Below are 20045 nucleotides of genomic sequence, written 5' to 3' on the forward strand. Positions count from 1 at the left end.
GTGAGAGAATTATAATGTATTAAAAATTATTTGTATAATTGAAAAAAAACTAACACCTCTACCTGATCTATACAAGGCTTATGGTGATGCTACAAAATTCATATTTTGTGGTACCAAGGAAGCTTCCCACATTTAGGTTCAAAACATAAAGCCTTCAAAATCTATGAGATACATATGCCTATACTAAACTCCTTAGAAAAACCAATATGGTGATGTACAAACATTCAAAGATAGTATCCACTTACCTATCTGTCAAAGAATGAAATTTATTCAAAGTTTGGGCTATATAATGGGTTATGTTAACTATCAAGCTTTTCCCTCTTTTTGTTTTTGTTTCGCGAAACTCTCTCAATAGGCATAGTTTTTAAAGCTACCATCTTGAATCTTTGGCAGGCCCAAAGGACAAAGGCTATAGTGATGTTTACTCTTCTTTCAAGTAAAAAATATTGTTTTGGCTTTTTTTAAGTAAGTGCAAAATTTGTTGGTGGCTGGATGATAAGCGAGGGACTCACTTACTATAATTACTAACTGTAAGGTTTTTCCTTTTTGAAAATTAGTATCAAACATTTATTTGCATTATAAATAAATGGAGCAATGCTTTAAAAAAAACCATTTTTACAATTGAATTTTTGCCTTAGTGAAGAAAGAGAGTTAGTTTTGACTTTTGCATGTCAGGCATTGAATAAATGAGGTCCTTGAGGTGTCTTAGATGAGCTCTTTTTATTTTTTGACCTACATAAGGCCTTAGTGAAGCATGCATCTCTTACAAGCAACAACACCGTTGGATAAAGCTTATTGATTAGTGCCACATGGCAAGGTAATAATGGAAAATCTTTTCTCTTCTTTTTCTTGTAAGAGGGGCATCGACTAAGCATCAACTTTTTTTTTTCTTGGCCATACAATTGTGAGTGGATAGATTGAATTAACATTCATTTAGTACAACAAAAAAAAGAATTATAGGGAAATATGACGGGCGTCATGTGGAAATTAGACCTAGAGATTGCAAAAACGAGAAAGGAGACATGGGGGAGCTCGAGACTCCATTACCAAACGAGAGGGAACAAATCGACGCTGAGGCACAAACACAACCACCAATCCAAAATTGAGAGACAAACATTACGGGTTGAATAGGGAGCCTCGCCCATTCCTTCTCGAGACGATGCCACGACGCTCAACAAATTTGTCACCTCTATTGATCGCCTCACAGACTAAAAGCACTTCAACTTGGATGCATTCTTTTCCCCCCAAGAGAGGGGCAAGAGGACATACCTCTGACTAAGCATCAAATTATGTACATGTAGGCCACTGCCAAGATAGGGTTCATATTTGTTTTCTATTTTGTATTTGAATAGGGATATTGAAGGTTTCTCATCCTCTTTTTTAGGACAGTGTGACTTTTCACCTTGTTTACTTTAGACTGCCAACATGATTCCTTCACCTTGTTTCTATGGTGTTGGAAACAACTAAGGGGTTTAACTAAGGGGCCTTTTTTTTATTTATTGAATGTATTGTGTACTCTCAACATCAATGGTGGGTACTAGTGGGTTTGTTGCAGCCAAGAATGAAAAAGTAATATTTATATTCACAAGTTAATTGCTCTTTAATTTGGTTCACAAAGTTGTAGCGCGTCATGCAATTGTTGGTGCACGTAACCCCTTGATTCAAACCCTCCCTTGATTCAAATCCTCCATCCCACTTGCATTCTCTAACACATGCTATGTAATCATGGGGTAGTTGTGGGGATATGGAGAATGATAAACTAACTTAAAGATTATTTTGATGAGGTAGCAATTAAAGTTTGAAAGATGCCGCGGTGATTCGAACTTGGGTCTTTACGAACCCACACTTCCACCTTAACCACTACGTTACGATCTTGCTGGAAAAAATTAAGAATTTTTACATCTTACATTCATATAACAACTTTGGCCTTAGTAAAGCATGGGACTCTTGGGAGTAATTGTGGACCCTTGGATAAAGCTCGTTGGTTAGTGCCACCTGGCAAGTTAATGATGTCAAATCTTTTTTCTTGTAAGAGGGGCATGACTAGGCAACATCTTTTAAAATAAAATAAAAAGTGCTCTAATGAGTTTGATTTGAATTAACCACAATATGTTACAAGCAACCCTAGCATATCTTTTGCACAGGGTTCTCCAAAAAAAAAAAATCAAAGCCCAAGAGGTCACACCTCTCTTATTACTCTTTCTTGCGAAGCTTGCAATGCTTATTTCTTCTACTAAGGAGTTGCCACCAGCAAGTTTCTAGAATTAGATTTGTCCAGAGGCTCATACTTCTTTTGAAAGAGTATCACATTTTTGGGATGCCAGATTGCTCTCAATATCGTAACTCTTACTATACAAATGTCATTCAAGAGATCCTCATTTTTTATGTGTCTAGAGGCCATTGCAAGGTCGCAAAAACTAAAGAAGATAGTATAAATGTGTGTATACTCACCTACAGAATATGCCCGTAAAGACTCTCATTACCAGACATCCCTAGAACAAGTGCATGAGGGTCTCATTCGAGTCTTTACATCTGACACAAGTGCCTTCGCCTAAGCCTCTCGCTTTTTCCTTATCCCCAATTGGCATGGATCCAAAAAGAACTTTCCATAGGAAAACTTTGTCCCTCTCTTCACATTGGGCCTTCCAAATATTTCCAACTACTCGGATCCATTTGCTCATTGTCCACTTTTTGGATTAGATCTTGTTGAGGTGTTCAACCAATCTTCAATCTTCTCTAAAGCAAAGTTTCTCATTAATTATTTTAGTCTTAGGTGAACTAAAAAGCCTCTCTCCAAGCCACTTCCAAGTTTTCCAATCTATTGGTGTGAAGAAAGGAGAAAGGGTTAGGTTTGAGACTTTTCCCATAACTCTTCCGATGAGGATCTCTTCTTGGAGTGAGAGATTGGTGCATAGCTTTATATGCTCCACAGATTGCCAATCCCCTTTCTGTTAATCCCAAAAGGCATCCAAGGTGCCAAATCCCTTGTTTTTTAGATTCCTAGCAATTTCAAGCCAATGTATATTTTGGCCCAAGCCTTCCACCATGGGTCCCAAGGATGCTCATGTAGGCTATGCCGATATAGGGTTTCTATTTTCTTTTTAAATAGGGCCATTGTGACTTTTCACCTTGTTTTTTTAGAATGTCAACGTGACCCTTTACCCTTGCTCTATGTTGTTGGCCTATATATAGACTTTTAATACATAAGAGGAAGCTTTTGCAATTATGTTAATAGATTGTGTTCTCTCAACGCCAACGCTGAGCACTAGGGGTCTCTTCCACCCAAAAGTGGAATTTAACGTTTATATTCACAATTTTTTACTTTTTTTTGGAGTCATACTCTCAACTTTGAGTGGATGTAGTAAATTCTCCATATAGAAATGTTTTTTTTTTTTGCAATACTCACAATTGTGAGTGGATAGATAGTATTAAGAACATCAGAAATGTACACCAACCTCGAGCTCAGACCGAGCCTTGAGGGTCAAAGGATTATAAGTTTTCTGCTTGCCAGAGAAACCAGAACTACTCTTAGGCTTTACAAGAGGTCATCATGACATGTATTGTTCTAGACCAGTCCTTTGAGGCTTGTTTGCCTCCAATCATGTGGATCGTCACTCTGCTCTCTTGTATGATTTCACAAAAGCTTGCCATAGCCAGATCCCCCTCAAACACGCGGCGGTTCCTTGCTTGCCAAATATGGTGACAGAAGTAGTACGTGATTATTTGAGTGCAGACAAGAAGAGCAGGACTTCCCAACCTGTTACTACCAAAGAACAGATTAGTCTTGACGAACTTAATTTGCCATGTCCTTTGAATTCACTTGCATATTTTCCCAGCCATGCCACTGATTGCCTGGCATCCCATGAAAAGGTGGGCTAGGTCTTCACTAGCTATTCTGCACCCCGAGCAACGATCGGACCTGATTCCTCTTTCTTGTATCTTTACGCCCGTCTCGATAGAGCACCCCACATCACTTTCCACAGAAATATCTTCATATACTCAGGCCACCTTGGCTTCCAGATGTTCTTCATGACTCCCTCCCACCGTTTTTCCGTCCAGTGCCTCTTCCATAATTTGTTGAGGGGGCTACACCAATTAGTCTCGTGCATTAATGCATGGTAAATGCCTTTAGAATGTGGTTTCCAAAAGAGGCTACTCTCGCGCCATCTCCAAGCGTCCCATTCAAAGTTGGATTCACAAATTGGCATCACCACCTTATCAAGCTCTTTCGTCACCCTATAGACTAGTAAGATCTCAAATCCATTCAACTGAAATTGGATGGCTAAAGAGTCAGCAGTTTTCCAGCACTTACTATTGTCCTCCCAGAATTTCTCTAGTTGAACGAGCCTCTTATTATTCACATTCCTAGCCATTTCTATCCAATAGGGGCTTTGCGGCGGTCCCAATATTTTAGAGAGCCAAGGGGACCAATGAAAAATGGAGTTCTTAAAGTACCTGGTTGCTTTCCGCCATTCCAAAACCTCAGCTGTTCTTTTGCACTTCCTCATCAATTCCCCTGAGAGTCCACCAGATCTAAGATAAAACCACTTCGGGGCGAGAAGTTTGTCGTGCATCACAACCCCCTTCCACTTTCCCCCTTTCGATCCCAATTTTACTGCATCAAGCATTTCCTTGGTCATGATAGCCCAAGCTTGGTTCTGTTTAGCCAATGAGACCATAAATTTGGCACAAAGGGCCTCAGCATGGGATATAGGGTTAAGAATGTTGAGCCCTCCTTGGTCTACCGGGCGAGCAACTACCTCCCATCTAACCCACTGCCATGGCCGGGAGGTTTTCGTGTTGTTCTTCCAGAGAAACCTTTTCACTGGTTTTAAGAATTCTTTCCAGTTACACTTGACCATCTTGAGCATGGGGCTGAGGAAAGCAATATACGGGATCATAAAAGCATTAATCACTTTAATCCGGCTTTGGAAGGGGAGGAGAACAAACTCCCATCTTCTCATTTTTGAGCTTATTTTTTCAAGGACCCATTGAAATCTTTGCCTGTGGGTTACGTCCACCCCTAAGGGGGACTCCCAGGTGTCTGAATACTTTTTCTTTTGAGATAGTCTCTCCTGTCTAGACTACAGGGTCAAAAGAGTCGTTCTCCGACGAGGGAGATAAGTCTTGACTTCTCTATACTACACTGGGATCTCGAGGCCACGGAAAATGTTTGCACAATCTCCAGAGCTCTCCTGACAACTTGAGGGCATGCCTTCAAGAATAGGAGCGAATCATCTGCGAACATTTTTTCCAGTAGCTGGTCGTTGCCCGATAATGCCAGACCTTGAATCTCTCCCCGCACAGCACTGGCTTCAAGCATCGTAATGAGAGGAGGCGACCCGGTGGCAAAAAGCAAGGGGGCTAGGGGACATCCTTGCTTAATAGACCTTTTAACCTCAAAAGAGCCCACAATTTTGTCATTAAACAGGAGCTCTAATTGGCTGCCAACACCTAGTGTGTGTATGAGGTGACAAAGGTGAGGCCCAAAGCCAGAGCTCCCATGACTTCTTCTATATAGGACCATTCTATTCTAACATAGGCTTTGTCGAGGTCCAGCTGCAGCAAGATGCACTCTTGCTTAGAGAAGGATGCATACTCTATTCCTACCATTGCTGCCAAGATATTGTCATATATAGATCTCCCTTTAATGAACCCGTGTTCATGGGAGAAATGACCCGACTCAGGAGGGGGGCAAGTCTGAGAGCACTTGCACACGGCCTCGACTCTTTCTCACTTTCAGAGCCCTAAAAAAATGTGCTTGGTTAGAAGGCTTTGGTTGAAGGAAAGTTTCCCTAGAGAGCAATCTCCCCTTCTTGATTTCCTCCAGCTGTTCGTTGGCTAGGTGAGATTTAGCTTCAAGCCATCGCTTGTGCTCATCCTTTGTAGCCAGTCCGGTACCCTTCCTAGAGGCTAATTGCGCTACCTCCTCTGTGAGATGTTTGATATGTGCCTCACTGGCTTTTTTAACCCAAGGACCCAAAGTTTGATAGCTTTTTGTACACTCCAAACAAAGAGATTCCAAGCACTAGGTTTATTCATCCCCACATATTTCTTGAGCTTTCCCAACGCTTTCTTGGTGATGCTTCTGAAGAGAGGGTCTTTGAACAGGTGTGTCCCTGTAACCAGAAGCTTTTTCTCCCCTCTTGGGGATTTCCCCCTCCCCCTTTATCTTTCTTGAGTTGTAAGTGTAATGGCATGTGATCGGAGAGACTTTTTGTTGAGATTACCTTCATCTCTAAGGTCGATGAGATCCAATCAGCTTGATGAGAGCAGTAGCATCTGTCCACCAACCGGGAGGCAGTGCGGGCATACTGAAGGCTTGTGTAGGTGAATCCAGGCATGCTGTTCCATGGGCCCACTTTCCACAAGTCAATCATAGCCTACTTCTCACACAAGCTCAGCCATTTAGACTTTGCTGAGCCAGCCAGTATACTAGCGGAGCTTGTTCTGTCCTTGCTTTTCTCGACCATATTGAAACTTCCAACCATCAGCCACTCCCCTTCGATCGGAGTATCCTTGAGCTGCATCCACAGTTTAGCTCTATCCTTTGCATTGCAAGAGCCGTAAACATGTACCATGGTGATACGTTGACCGTCCCATCTGATTCTAACACCAAGGACTCTTCCGGAGGGGTGGTTTAGAACCATCTTTGGCTCCAAATCTCTGTCAGCAATGAACAAGACACCACTGAAACCGTCACTTCCTTCCCCATAAAAGATAAGTTTTTTTCCTACAGCCTGTTTTCTCTTGCTACGAGCATCAAAATGGTGCTCTTGGATGGCCCAGCAATTGACTGCCTTCTCTTTCTTCACTTCTTCCTAGAAGAGAGTGCCCTTCTTTCGGGTTTTTAATCCCTTCACGTTCCAAGATTGAATAGATAATCCATCATTGGGAAAGGGGGACAAATTCTTCTGCCTCCAGAAACTCTTCAACAGAGTTCCCATTCAGGTTGTCCTCTTCCATTGACTCCTTTTCCGCTGGAACCTGTATGGTATCCAGCTTGGAAGTGAAAAGGTCCTCTTGATTCGGCTTCCCCAAAACTTCGAATACGTTGTCATATAGGAAAGGAGGCTTTGGGAAATCCGGCGGGAGACCTTTGATTTGTCCCAAGGCCCTAGCCTGCCTTTGAACCATTTACATGAAATATGAGACACTTGTTGCCAACCCTCATCTTTTGACCTAAGAGTTGGAGACATCACAATCTTCTGCATTATTGGGGTGGCCGTTCTTTGCTGAGTGGTGGATGAAAAGCGGTAGCTTTGGGTGGTCTTGCCCTTACCCCAGTTGCCATGCTCTTGTTTCTCCACATCTTTATCCGAGTTGACTTTATTTTGACCACCCTCTGTCTTGTCAAGATTTTCAATAGGCTTCTTTGTTGGATCTACTGCATTCGTGCCACCCGTGGGGTAGCTTGTAATTCGCTTCTTTCCATCATCTGGTTTGTAGGCTTTAGCAATCTCTTGTTGCTAAAAATTTGTTCTCTTAGTGTTAGTTTCTTTTCAATTTGTTTCACGAACTTGAAAAGTGGTATTTAATTACATTGGGGTGTCCTAAACTAATCTCTTGATTCAAACTCATGATCCCCTCCACCCCACTCACAAGCTCTACAACATACTCAATGCACATGCTATGTAACCACATTGAGGTTATCTCTCCCTTCCTATCTCAAACATTCCAAAGTTTATTATTGGCCCTACACCCCCCCTCTCTCTCTCTCTCTCTCTCTCTCACACACACACACACACCCTCTCTCTCTCTCTCTCTCTCTCTCTCTCTCTCTCTCTCTCTCTCTCTCTCTCTCTCTCTCTCTCTCTCTCTCTCTCTCTCTCTCTCTCTCTCCGTCCCTTTTGGCTAACATCTACAACATGTTTATCAAGCCTCTCATTGAATCAGAAGCAAGATGGAAATTTTTCCACTTTGCTTTTGAAACTTCCATGGAGGCCTTATCCAAACGATCTAGAGTAGTTGTGGTTGGGTTGGAGGAATCTGATAAAGTTGCAATACTACCTCAAAAGCTCCTTCCATCGGGCCCAAACTTACGGATCTTGAGTTTCATAAAGTAGATATCACACTATTTACTATTGAAGACCTAAACCTTGCCATGATTTTGTCATGGCAAGGTTTTGTCATGATTTTGTCAAACTTTGTGAGGCTTATTCAGTTTAATCAACATTACTCTCCTTCTCCTACTGGGTCTAGACACTGTCATTAACCAAAATCTCGCGAGATCCCCTAAAACAGCCTCTCTCTCTCTCTCTCTCTCTCTCTCTCTCTCTCTCTTCCCCCGCGTGCTCAGAAGCCCACTTAGCCATGGTCGCCTCTGTGTACTCCTCCCCCTGCACCCCTGCTTTCCTCTCGCTCACGCAACCCCAACTTCACTTAACCCCTTCGTCCGTGCACTCTCTCTCTCTCTCTCTCTCTCTCTCTCTCTCTCTCTCCCCTCCTCTTGCGCGATGGAGAAGGCAAGATTGCCTCTTTCTTTCTCTGCATTCACGATCAAAGGGCCTCTCCCTCTCTCTCTCTCTCTCTCTCTCTCTCTCTCTCTCTCTCTTACGTACTTGGATAGAGCTTCTTCTGGCACCTACGACCAGGAAAATCTTACCTCTGAGGCTAGGCACGACGAACCTTTCGCTTGTCGACGACTTTGATTTCCTTGATGTTAGGGGAATATATAATGGAAAGACCGTTTCCACACCCACACCAGGAATAACTCTACAAATTCTGAAGTCCTATGAATATCTGCATTCTGTCTGCCTATACAAATCCTGCGAACTAGTGAAACCTCCACTCTAGCATGACGACGATTGGGCATGCTACTCCCTCATCAGCCTTCGCTTTCCAGGCCCGTGTGATACAGAGAGAGAAATAGCCGCAGCGAGCTCGCGAGAGTGTGCAAAAACAAGATCTCTCTCTCTCTCTCTCTCTCACACCTTTACACCTGTCCGTAAAAATCTATCCTTCTCTTTCTTTTCCTCTTCCATTCAAAACCAAAGCATCTCCCAAGATTCTCATTAGAACAAATGGGCTCAAAATTGGGGACGCCTACTGGCTAAAATGTGGACATTATTACAGCTTGAACGGAGATCCAACAACTATTTGTATGTGTGTGTGTGTGTGAGAGAGAGAGAGAGAGAGAGAGAGAGTCATTGTTTGAAATAGACAGAGTGACATATATGTTTAACATAAACAAGCTGACAATTTTTGACTTTCTAAAACAAGCCTTAGTGAAGAAGAGAGTTGGACATACAATTAATGTGATAGTGAATTAGTCATACATTTGATGTGAAGTATCGTTTCATTGAATTTTTTTGTGATAGTTTAGTTTGTAAAAGAGTCATTTCATTCAAGAGTCTCATATGGTTCCATTCATTGTATTGTTTTAGAATTTCCCGCGTGACCCTTCACCTAGTTGAAATTTAGGTCTAAATTTCAAATCCAGACGTGAAAATACCCACAAAATTTGAAATATGGTCAAGTTACATCTATCATTTTGCTCATGAAGCTTTTGCGAGGGTATGGAAAAATAATGGTCTTGAGCATGTTACAGCACATGCAAATCAAAGGCTACTTTGAAAGTGACCCCAAAGGAAAGGTCCATGGGATCCACTCCCTAAGGCTTGCCGACATCTCTATAAGGTGGTTCCATCCATGGTGGCGGTGGTGGTGGTGAAAGCTTACTATTATATGAAAGCCCCTATGCTTATCATTGTAGGACAAACTTCCAAGGTCAGGTCAAAAGGGACACTAAAGATTCCTAGTTTGCATTGCATGCACACGCTATGATTGTTTAACAACCCTCGTTATTCTTGCTCTTTTTGTGAGTAAAACACCCCATTGTACAATCAACACTTATAAGACCTTGGGGAAAGTCTATTTAACATTGTGTTGGAAGCCAGCCTATATCCTTTCAATTTGTGATGTGAGAATCAAAATTGACCATACACCAACCACTTTGCTGTACTCGGAAACCCACGAACATGCACCTTTTCATCAACACTAAGTGCTTAGTTTGAAGTAGGCTGTCTTTTTCCATTACGTTCTAAAAAGGTTTTTCATGTTGTGGTTGTCGTTGAGGACTAAAGCCTCTCAATCTCACACTCATAGGACCATAGTAAGTTGCATGGAATATATGCACATGTGTGTGTGCGTGTGCGTGGGTGCGTGCGTGCATGGGGCATATGATATATGTTATATACAGATAAATAAACAATATAGTGTATGCATATACAAGTTACATACATATACACAGACACACACACGCACTAAGAATTATTGTAATTACTATTTGAGCATGTAAGTTATTTGGCATGACCTATCAAGCACGAAGCTTTGGATTAAATGCATCCAAGTGCAAATACATGTTATCACATCATTATCTTAGATCATTTTGCATGCATCATCATCCTATACAAGAGGGTTGCATGTATGTTTGTACTTGGATGTGGCCACAATTTGTCTATGTATCAGAAGCACGTGCACCGCGTATGTTTTATCAAGGGATCAATGACCAAAATACAGCTATTTAGGTTGCACATATCCTTCTCTTTTGTTCCTTGCTAAATCTAAGTGGAAAAGGTGGCCACAATTTGTCTATGTATCAGAAGCACGCGCACCACGTATGTTTTATCAAGGGATCAATGACCAAAATACAGCTATTTAGGTTTCACATCTCCTTCTCTTTTGTTCCTTGCTAAATCTAAGTGGAAAAGGTGCTTAAAACATGGAGCTTCTACCAATTAGCAACTAACACTGTAGGACAATAATTTTACCGAAAACGGAACCATCAGGGCACTTTGTTCACTCATTTAAAATTTCCCCCCCTTGGCTTGTATATACACCAATAGAAGGCATTTGAAACATGTGTAGGGCTTTGAATCAGATGTACGACAATGTTGGACTACACAGTAGCAATGAGGGCTAGATTTTCATTTTATTGGTAACATGCTTGTACAACTATGTTGTGATTAAGATTTCAAAAGTGTTTGATTGCATTATGAAGTCTTTGTTCTGCATAAACCAAGAGCTATCACACATAGTAAATCACTTGTAAATACAACACTTGATAAATAAGTCCATCTGAAGGATTGAAAACCACTTGGGTCAAGTAGCCTTGCAGAGAGGGAATTGTACGTTGAGTGAAAATTATATGGCTTTGTTGTATGTGGCTATGGTATTCCTCATAACGAGGATCCATTTTCTTTTTAAAATGTGTGTCAATGGATGGAGTCAACATATGTTGATCCACATTAGCTTATATTTTATGATCTTTATAGTCAATACACACTAAATTTACATAATAGAGGCTGTTTTCTAAGTGATTTTGTCCCAAAAAATTATTGTCAAAATCCCTAGAAATTTTCCTAGTGGCCTTTGTATATAAATAAGACTAATTTATCATTTCCTAGACTTGTTAGTACCTTTCAAGTTAACTTTATGTCTTCCATCTATGCATTACAAAGCGTTCTCTCCCTCTAGCCTAAAGCTGAGTGTGTTACCATATTACGGTGGTGATGTGTGAACACACTTAGGACCCACTGGCCACTTTTTCCCCTAGCTAGGATTTTATTTTCCTCCACCTTGTATGGCAATAAATGTATCTTGTTGTACTATGGGAACCCTATGTTTTGATCGAGGGCCGAGTATATGTTTTAACAATTCAATGCATTTTGGCAAGTCATGAGATAAAACAACAATGTATAGTGGAATATACCCTTCACAAGATGGCATTGCATCATCGAGAGGGAAAAAGAGGTCATTTATGGAAATGGAATGATGTATGGTCAAAAAACAAGCTCCGCTACATATGTTTTGGCTTGAGGCTATCATATGTGTTTTGTATGTACTAGTATGGTGTTCAACAAAATCATTAACTCCATTTGAGGTCTTGCATGGCAAGAAGCCATCCATTGATCACTTGTATGGGCTTGGTTTCTTGACTTATGCTTTGGTTTTTGAACAACGACTGTGTCATCAATGTGTCAAAGAGGTATTTCTTGAGAATCCAACGTTTAATTTCTCATGTGCTACTTTTCTCAAATGCATAGTAGGCTCTCTTCTCAGATTCCAAGGATCACATAGTGTAGTCATTCCGTTTATGATTGGATGGAACCTCAAGATCGAGGTACTTGAAACTTTCTGCCACTTCAAGGGGCTCTTTATTGTAAACAATCCATTGATCCTCCTTGTTGAGAGTTTCCACAAGCATAAGGATTTATTTTTAATCCACTCACAATCATCCCACTATGCAAACAAAAGTTTTCCAAGACAATTATAAGCTTTTGTGCATATTTTAAAGTCTCGTCCAAATGCACTACATCATCCACTACCACAAAAGCACGTGTTCCAATTCATTAATGAGTAGTCCATAGAGAGTCGGCGAAAGTGGGCCCTTGCTTGTCACCATTAGTACTTGTGAAAAATCATAAAATTCCCGCTCCCATAGACACTCAAAACATGACCTTCTTGTAAATGTGAGAAATCGCATGACTTGGCACTTAGAGCTCCTCAATATGTCCCCAAGGATACTAGGTAACCATATCAAAATCTTGCTTGAAGGCCACAAAGCAATAATACAATCCTTTACCTTTCAATTGGCTTTCTTCCGTGAGAACTTGATGAATGACAAGGTGATCAACGGTGCTTTGATGTTTTCAAAGATCCGCTTGTCCCATATGAAAGTTTGCTATTCTTATCAACCCATTCACTTATATTCATTTGTATGACATATCCAAAAAGCTTTTCCATAAGAGGACCAACCATTATAGTGGATATTTGTTTACATTCTTCACATCTCCCCCTTTATGTAAAGCTTTGATCCAATTTGTAATCCAATCATGGGGCATGCCATGATGAAGTGAAAATTTAAACATATCATGTATTTAGAAATGTGTTTCCTTGCTTTTCCATTTGAGCATTTTGTGCTTGCTACCTTGAAGATCTCCTACCTTGCAAGTGGCCAATTTATTAAGCCCTCCACATACAACTTTGATGGAAAAGAAGGAAGGCATACATGAAAGAGATGTTGGAATTAGGGTTGCAGAGAAACACACACAGCTTGGAGAAGATGAAGGAAGCTCAAGGCACACAATAGAGAGTATGTTACTTAGTGTGCAATGGAAAGATAGATAGCCCTAGAGTGATGGGCGTATATACAATGCACGGGGGAAAAAACCTCCTAAAGAGGGAAAAAATGCCCCGGCGGTCCTAGTGTGTTCACACACATCACTACCACATGTATATGGTGACAAATCCCCCCTGGAGTGATGCGGTGAACGAGAGCTGGCACATGAGTAAAGGGAAGTGCCATGCCCTGAGGACTGGATCAGTCCACAAAGGGGAGTAAGCCCAGAGCTTTGCGGAAAGCTTCAAGCTTCTCACGAGACAATGCCTTTATAAAAAGATCTGCAAGGTTGTCCTGTGTTGGCACATAAGCCAAGCTGATCTCTCCTGCTGAGAGCCTCTCCCTGACATAGTGGTAATGCACCTCAATGTGCTTTGTGCGAGCATGAAAAACTGGGTTCCTCGCAACTGCCAATGCGCTCTGGCTGTCAGTGTAGATAGTGTTGGCAGTGTCCTGTCCAACACCCAAGTCAGCCATAAGGCGTCTGAGCCATACACACTCAACCGTAGCTGTGAAGACTGCCCTGTACTCAGCCTCACAACTCGAAGTGGCCATAGTAGGTTGCTTCTTGCTCAACCATGATATACATGAACTGCCAAGCATGAAACAAAAACCACTTGTGGACACTCGCGTGTCAAAACAACCAGCCCAATCTGAGTCCGAAAAAGCATGTAAGTCTGGCGGCAATGATCCCCCCTTGGGATAAAATAAGCCAAGATGTAAAGTGCCACTAAGGTAGCGGAAAATCCTCTTGACAGCCTGCCAATGCTTAGACCCTGGGCTATGCATAAATCTGCTGACCTACGAGACTGCAAACTGAATATCTGGCCTCGTGTTGCATACATAAATGAGGCAGCCAACAGCAGTTTGGTAAAGAGTGACATCAGCAGGATCGCTAGCATCATGTAGACTCAACTTCAAACCTGTTTCCATGGGAGTGGCAATAGGTTTGCAATCCTCAAGTCCAAACTTACATAGCAATGTCTCTATGTAACTTTTCTGACACAAGGCAATACCACCATCACACTGCTTAAACTGTATACCCAAGTAATGATGCAACAGCCCCAAATCTTTCATTTTGAAAGTAGCATTCAAATCAGCCTTAAATTCAGCAATATGTCTCTCATTTGGTCCAGTGATCAGCAAATCATCAACATAAAGAACCACAATGAGAAATACATCATCCTCACGCTTTACATACAATGTGCTTTCTGTTGGACTCTTACGAAAGCCTCGTTTAACCAAATGAGTGTCAGCTTTCTCATACCAAGCACGAGGAGATTGCTTCAACCCATACAAAGCCTTCTTACATTTGCACACTTTGTCCTCTTGTCCTTTTATGACAAAACCGTGAGGCTGCGTTACATAAACTTCCTCAAATATGTCACCATTCAAGAAAGCAGTAACAATGTCTGATTGATGTACATCCCAACCAAAATGAGCTGCCAATGCACATAGAAAACGCACAGTAGTCATACGACAAGTGGGAGCAAAAGTCTCTTCACAATCTATGCCTTTTTGTTGTGCATAACCCTTTGCAACAAGTCGAGCCTTATGGCGATCGATCTCACCATCCGGCTTGCGTTTCAACTTGTAAACCCACTTCGTACCAATGGCCTTTTTGCCAGGAGGCAAATCACTTAAAGTCCATGTGTCATTTTCTATAAGTGCATCATATTCTGATTGCATGGCAGCTATCCAATTTTCTGAATTTTGTGCTTCATCAAAAGTCAGAGGCTCCTCAACATCATGCAAGCTAGACACAGCCAACAAAGCATAACAATCTGATGCATAAGATGCATGGAGAGAGCTTGAACGAGTACGACTAGACAAAGGTGCATCAAATTTACTGTCACGCAAGGTGTGCACCAGCCATTTTGGCATACCTCTAGCCTGCTCATTTTCAGCCCTTTCCTCATCAAGTACATCATGTACATCTACATCAGTAATAGGCTGATCTAGAACATTTTCAGAAACCCCCATAGGCTGTACATTTGCCTCATTGGAACTTACATTCGTATTTCCACCACTGAAAAGAGGCAACAAAGTGTCATAAATGTCCTGTGAGCTTACATTACTGTCTCTCGTACATGATAGCAAGGGTTGAACAGAATCTTCCACAAACACTACATCCCGTGAAACCAGAATACGTTTTGTTTGCGGATGATACAACTTGTAACCTTTGCTTTCAGCACTATAACCAACAAAAATACATTTGACAGCCTTATCATCCAATTTTCTGCGCTGCACTTGTGGCACCAAAGCATATGCCAAACAGCCAAAAACACGCATGTGCTCAATAGAAGGTTTTCTATCATGCCATGCTTCATATGGAGTAATAGATTGCAAAGCTTTCGTAGGACACCTGTTAAGTACATAAGTGGCACACATAATGGCCTCAAGCCAAAAAGAATGCGGAAAAGCTTGACTTTTGACCATACATCGTGCCATTTCCGTCAGTGACCTGTTTTTCCTCTCAGCAACATCATTTTGCTGTGGTGTATAAGGCACTGTACATTGGTGTTCTATCCCACGACTAGCCAGAAATGCATTAAATTCATGAGACATATACTCCCCCCCTCGATCGGAACGGAGGGTTCCCATAGTACATTTTGAGACATTTTCAGCCATAGCCAAAAATTGTTTGAAGCACATAAAAACTTCGGACTTCGCTTTAAGCGGAAATACCCATGCATGCCTGGAGTAATCATCAATGAAAGTCACGAAGTACAGGTAATTGCCCAAGGACGGAGTTTGCATGGGCCCACAAACATCACTATGCACAAGCTGCAACCTGCATGTGGCCCTAACTGAACCATCCTTTGGAAACTTAGAACGCTGCATTTTACCCAGAATACAGCCTTCACAAACATGTTTGACAGGTGCTTCAAGAGGCGGCAAAGAAGCAACCATATCAGATTTCTGCAAACGCAGCAAACTGGCAAAATTCAGATGACCAAAACGTGCATGCCAAAGTTTTGCATCTGAAATAGCCCTTGAAACTGCAACAGCATTTGCAAAATTTTGTCCACACTTGTCATACAAAGTGAGCTTATACAGCCCACGGCACAAAAGCCCAGATGCAACAATTTCATCACCAAAACTGAGATCGTGAACTGTACATCTATCATCCACAAATTTGACTACAAGTCCAAGTCTAGCAAGTGCGGATACAGACAAGAGATTCTTCTTGATCCCAGGTACATAAAGTGCATCAACAAGTGTGAAGGAACTGCCATTAGCAGCAGTGAGCACAATCTTTCCAACTCCCTGAACTGGATAAGAGGCGTTGTTGGCACAAGTGACTGAATTCCCATGAGGGACAGACTCGAGAGAGGTAAACAATTCACGATGTGAGGTAATGTGCTTTGTAGCACCACTGTCGAAATACCACACATGTGAATCTGCAGCAACTGACAAGCATGCATCATGGACAGCAGGATTGTAAGTGCACTCTGCGCTAAAAGCCCATTCTGCATCAACATCAGCATCACAATCTCCTTTCACAGAAGACTCAACAATGGCTGCATTTGTAGTGGAACCAACATTTGCAGTGGAACCACCCTCTTTCTTCTTAGCCTCTTTGGCCTTCAACTTAGGACACGACTTGATCAAGTGATCATTGGCTTTACAATAATGGCAACGCATCTTCTTTTTGCCCGTATCACCAGAATTGCCAGACGAAGTGCTGCCACCAGAAGCATTAGGAACAGAATTTTTGCCACTCGCAGCAGAACCATAAGAAGTGGCTGCATTACTGTTACCACCCTTTCTTTGAGAAGCAATAAAAGCCTGTTCAACTGCACGCTGCCTAGTCCTGTTTTTTCTAGAAAGTGACTGTTGCAACAGCAATGTGCATAATGCATCAAACTTGACAACTTCAGGATTTCCTTGGGTCATGAGTCTCCAAGTACTAGCAAAAGTCTGGTAGGAATCTGGTAAGGCATCAAGAACAGTCTGCACAAGGGAACTGTCCGAAATGACTTCACCTGCAGAAATGAGTTGCTCATTGATATCCTTGACACTAGCAAGGAAAGTGTCCATATCATCTTCCTCATGCATAATCTTCGACTCTAGCTCTTTACGCAGCAAAGCAATTTTAGCCTCATTGCGGCTTGCATAAAGACTTGCTAGAATATCCCACGCCTGTTTTGCGGATTTTGCTGAACGGATGTGAGGAATAATGGTGCGCTTCACAGACAACGCAATCAATGCATGAGCTTGCGCGTCCTTAACATCCCAACGAGTTTGTTCTGCCGTAGGCAAAACAACTCTAACGGCTGCAATCCTTGCAGCAAGACCTGCAACATCCTCAACATCGCCTACATCTTCAGAACCAGGACGTACATCAATGCCCTGGACAATGTTCCGGACACCTTTTGACACAAGAACATGTTGCATCATATAAGCCCACATAGGGTAGTTGTCCCCATCCAACCTGTCCTCAGCAGCAAACATCTTGAACACATCTGTGTTGTTGTTGTCAGCCATGGTAAATGCTGCACCTGATGTGAAAACTGCCCGAAAATAGGAGAAATGGAGCGGGAACAACTTGTGCTATATAGCACAAACCGTAGAAGACTATAAGGCACCTGTTCTGCACAAAATGACGAAATAGCCTGTGGAGTACTGCCCGTAGTGGAAACGGAGACCGAAATGAGCCCAAATCAAAATTCTGAGCAGACCGAGCTCCCGAAATATTTGTCGACCTGCGAACGCTCGCCAAAGCTCGCTGAAATCAGAGAAAGTGAGCAGGCGTGTGCTGGAGCAGCTGGCGACTAAGCCCGGGAGGACGTGACCTGCTCTGATACCAATTGTTGGAATTAGGGTTGCAGAGAAAACACACAGCTTGGAGAAGACGAAGGAAGCTCAAGGCACACAATAGAGAGTATGTTACTTAGTGTGCAATGGAAAGATAGATAGCCCTAGAGTGATGGGCGTATATACAATGCACGGGGGAAAAAACCTCCTAAAGAGGGAAAAAGTGCCCCGGCGGTCCTAGTGTGTTCACACACATCACTACCACATGTATATGGTGACAAGAGAACCATCACACAAAGTCTTATTTGAAATTTGGTTGCTCATATAGAATCTCGCAATGCATATACAGTCAAGTGCTTGAAAATCTCATGATTGCCCTTTATATTTCTTGAAAATTTACCACATGTGTGTGCCTTCTCTTGAGCTCGAAAAAATATTGATTAAGCTCACTTTCTTCTCTTTTTATTATGAAGTACTTTGGATTCTTTTAATAGTTTTGTGTATCTTTGTGTGCATCTAAGTTCATCGAGTACTTGCATTCTTCTTGATAATCCATACCAAACCATTTCTTCTTTGACCTACCATTGTTGACACGTTTGCAAGACACATGCCTCACGACCAAACATTCTTTTGCACAAGAGAAAATGACTTGCTCAAAAACTTCCCACTTGCATTCTAGTGTGGGATAATTTGGAGCCTTTGTCTTTTGTAGCATTTTCTTCACCACATCAATCTACATAGGTGCACGTGTGAAGTCCATATACACATATGATTATCCCACATCATGGTTGGAGTTGACAAGCTCGGGTCTCTCTATACATTTTAGATCAATACATAAAGTTCTATGATCCAATTGTGGATTCCATTGGCCAAGTGTAAAACTTTGTATGAAGTCCAAGACGAACTTTGAAAATAAAATATAGTCAAATCACACTATTTCCATTGTGTTTTCTACATGTAAATCCCTCCGTGCCATTCCATAAAGATACATATTTACAATGAGCATTGCGGTGCTATTGTACATATGTAAAAGTGACTTTCCATATTGATCCGGTTCCTTTTTCACTAGAGACGGTATACAATTGTACATCCCCTAGTCTCCTAGATGTCAATGCACAAATGCAATGCATGTGCGGAGAGGGAGAAGGGGAGAGAGAGAGAGAGAAGACATTATCTGTATAGAACAACTCACCATAATGTGTGACAGAGCCCCTTATTCTTCTATCTAGTAAATAATAAGATGTGTACAAATGATGGCGCATCCGACCGAGGTAAGAGGCACACCGCCTTCACCCCAATAATCTTCTATTTAAAGACAAATGTGCCGATAAGTGGTACTACTATAGAACCTAGTAGTATGTACAAGAAGTATAGGGAGGAATCTCATATCAATATATATCCACTAACACTCTCAAAGTTGATGCATGCCACTGCAGATTCTCTAGCGGTGTGCAGAAGCGTACATCCCTACTAGAATTAGCATGCATATTCTGCAGGTATTCTCAAATGACTTGCACTGGTCCATGATGCATCATGCTAGTGTCAATCATCACAAAATCGACAATCTCAATTGCAAACGCTCCCACTACAGCTACTATATCAGGTCTTGACACTAAGAGGACGTACGTGAGAGTCCCAAAGGTTGATGACAAATGCATAATCTCTGCCAGCAATCTCATCAACACCATAGTGACCTCTGCCATCTATCTACACTAGGTATCTCAACGCTCATTGCATCACCGCCAGAATTGATAATGTATAAATGCATCAATCCTCACTCTAGGGTAGTTGTCACTCCCTCATCGTCCATAGGAATTGTATCCACATATCCTGGCATCACCATATCAGCCTCTAGCATGAGCATGTCAAAGAACTCCGTATCGTTCATCTCTATGGCAAGAGGCATCTCTATCCTAAGAGGATCAATCTGTTGTGTCTTGCTAGAGCATGGCCGTTTTAACTCTACATCTACAAACATGTCAAGTATAATGCTCTGGAGCTCATTCGTGAAAAATATGTGTCCAGTCTCTCGCTGACATGACTGTAATGTAATTGAGACTATGTTATCTCGCACCTCAGATACATGCATATGGTATACCAAGCAAATCTTGGCTCCTCTTGCAATGAATAGCGAATCACAACACATCTAGAATAACTGCTT

Source organism: Adiantum capillus-veneris, chromosome 6 (assembly GCF_014529385.1).
Source record: "Adiantum capillus-veneris isolate H3 chromosome 6, ASM1452938v2, whole genome shotgun sequence".
In the NCBI taxonomy this organism is placed as follows: domain Eukaryota; kingdom Viridiplantae; phylum Streptophyta; class Polypodiopsida; order Polypodiales; family Pteridaceae; genus Adiantum; species Adiantum capillus-veneris.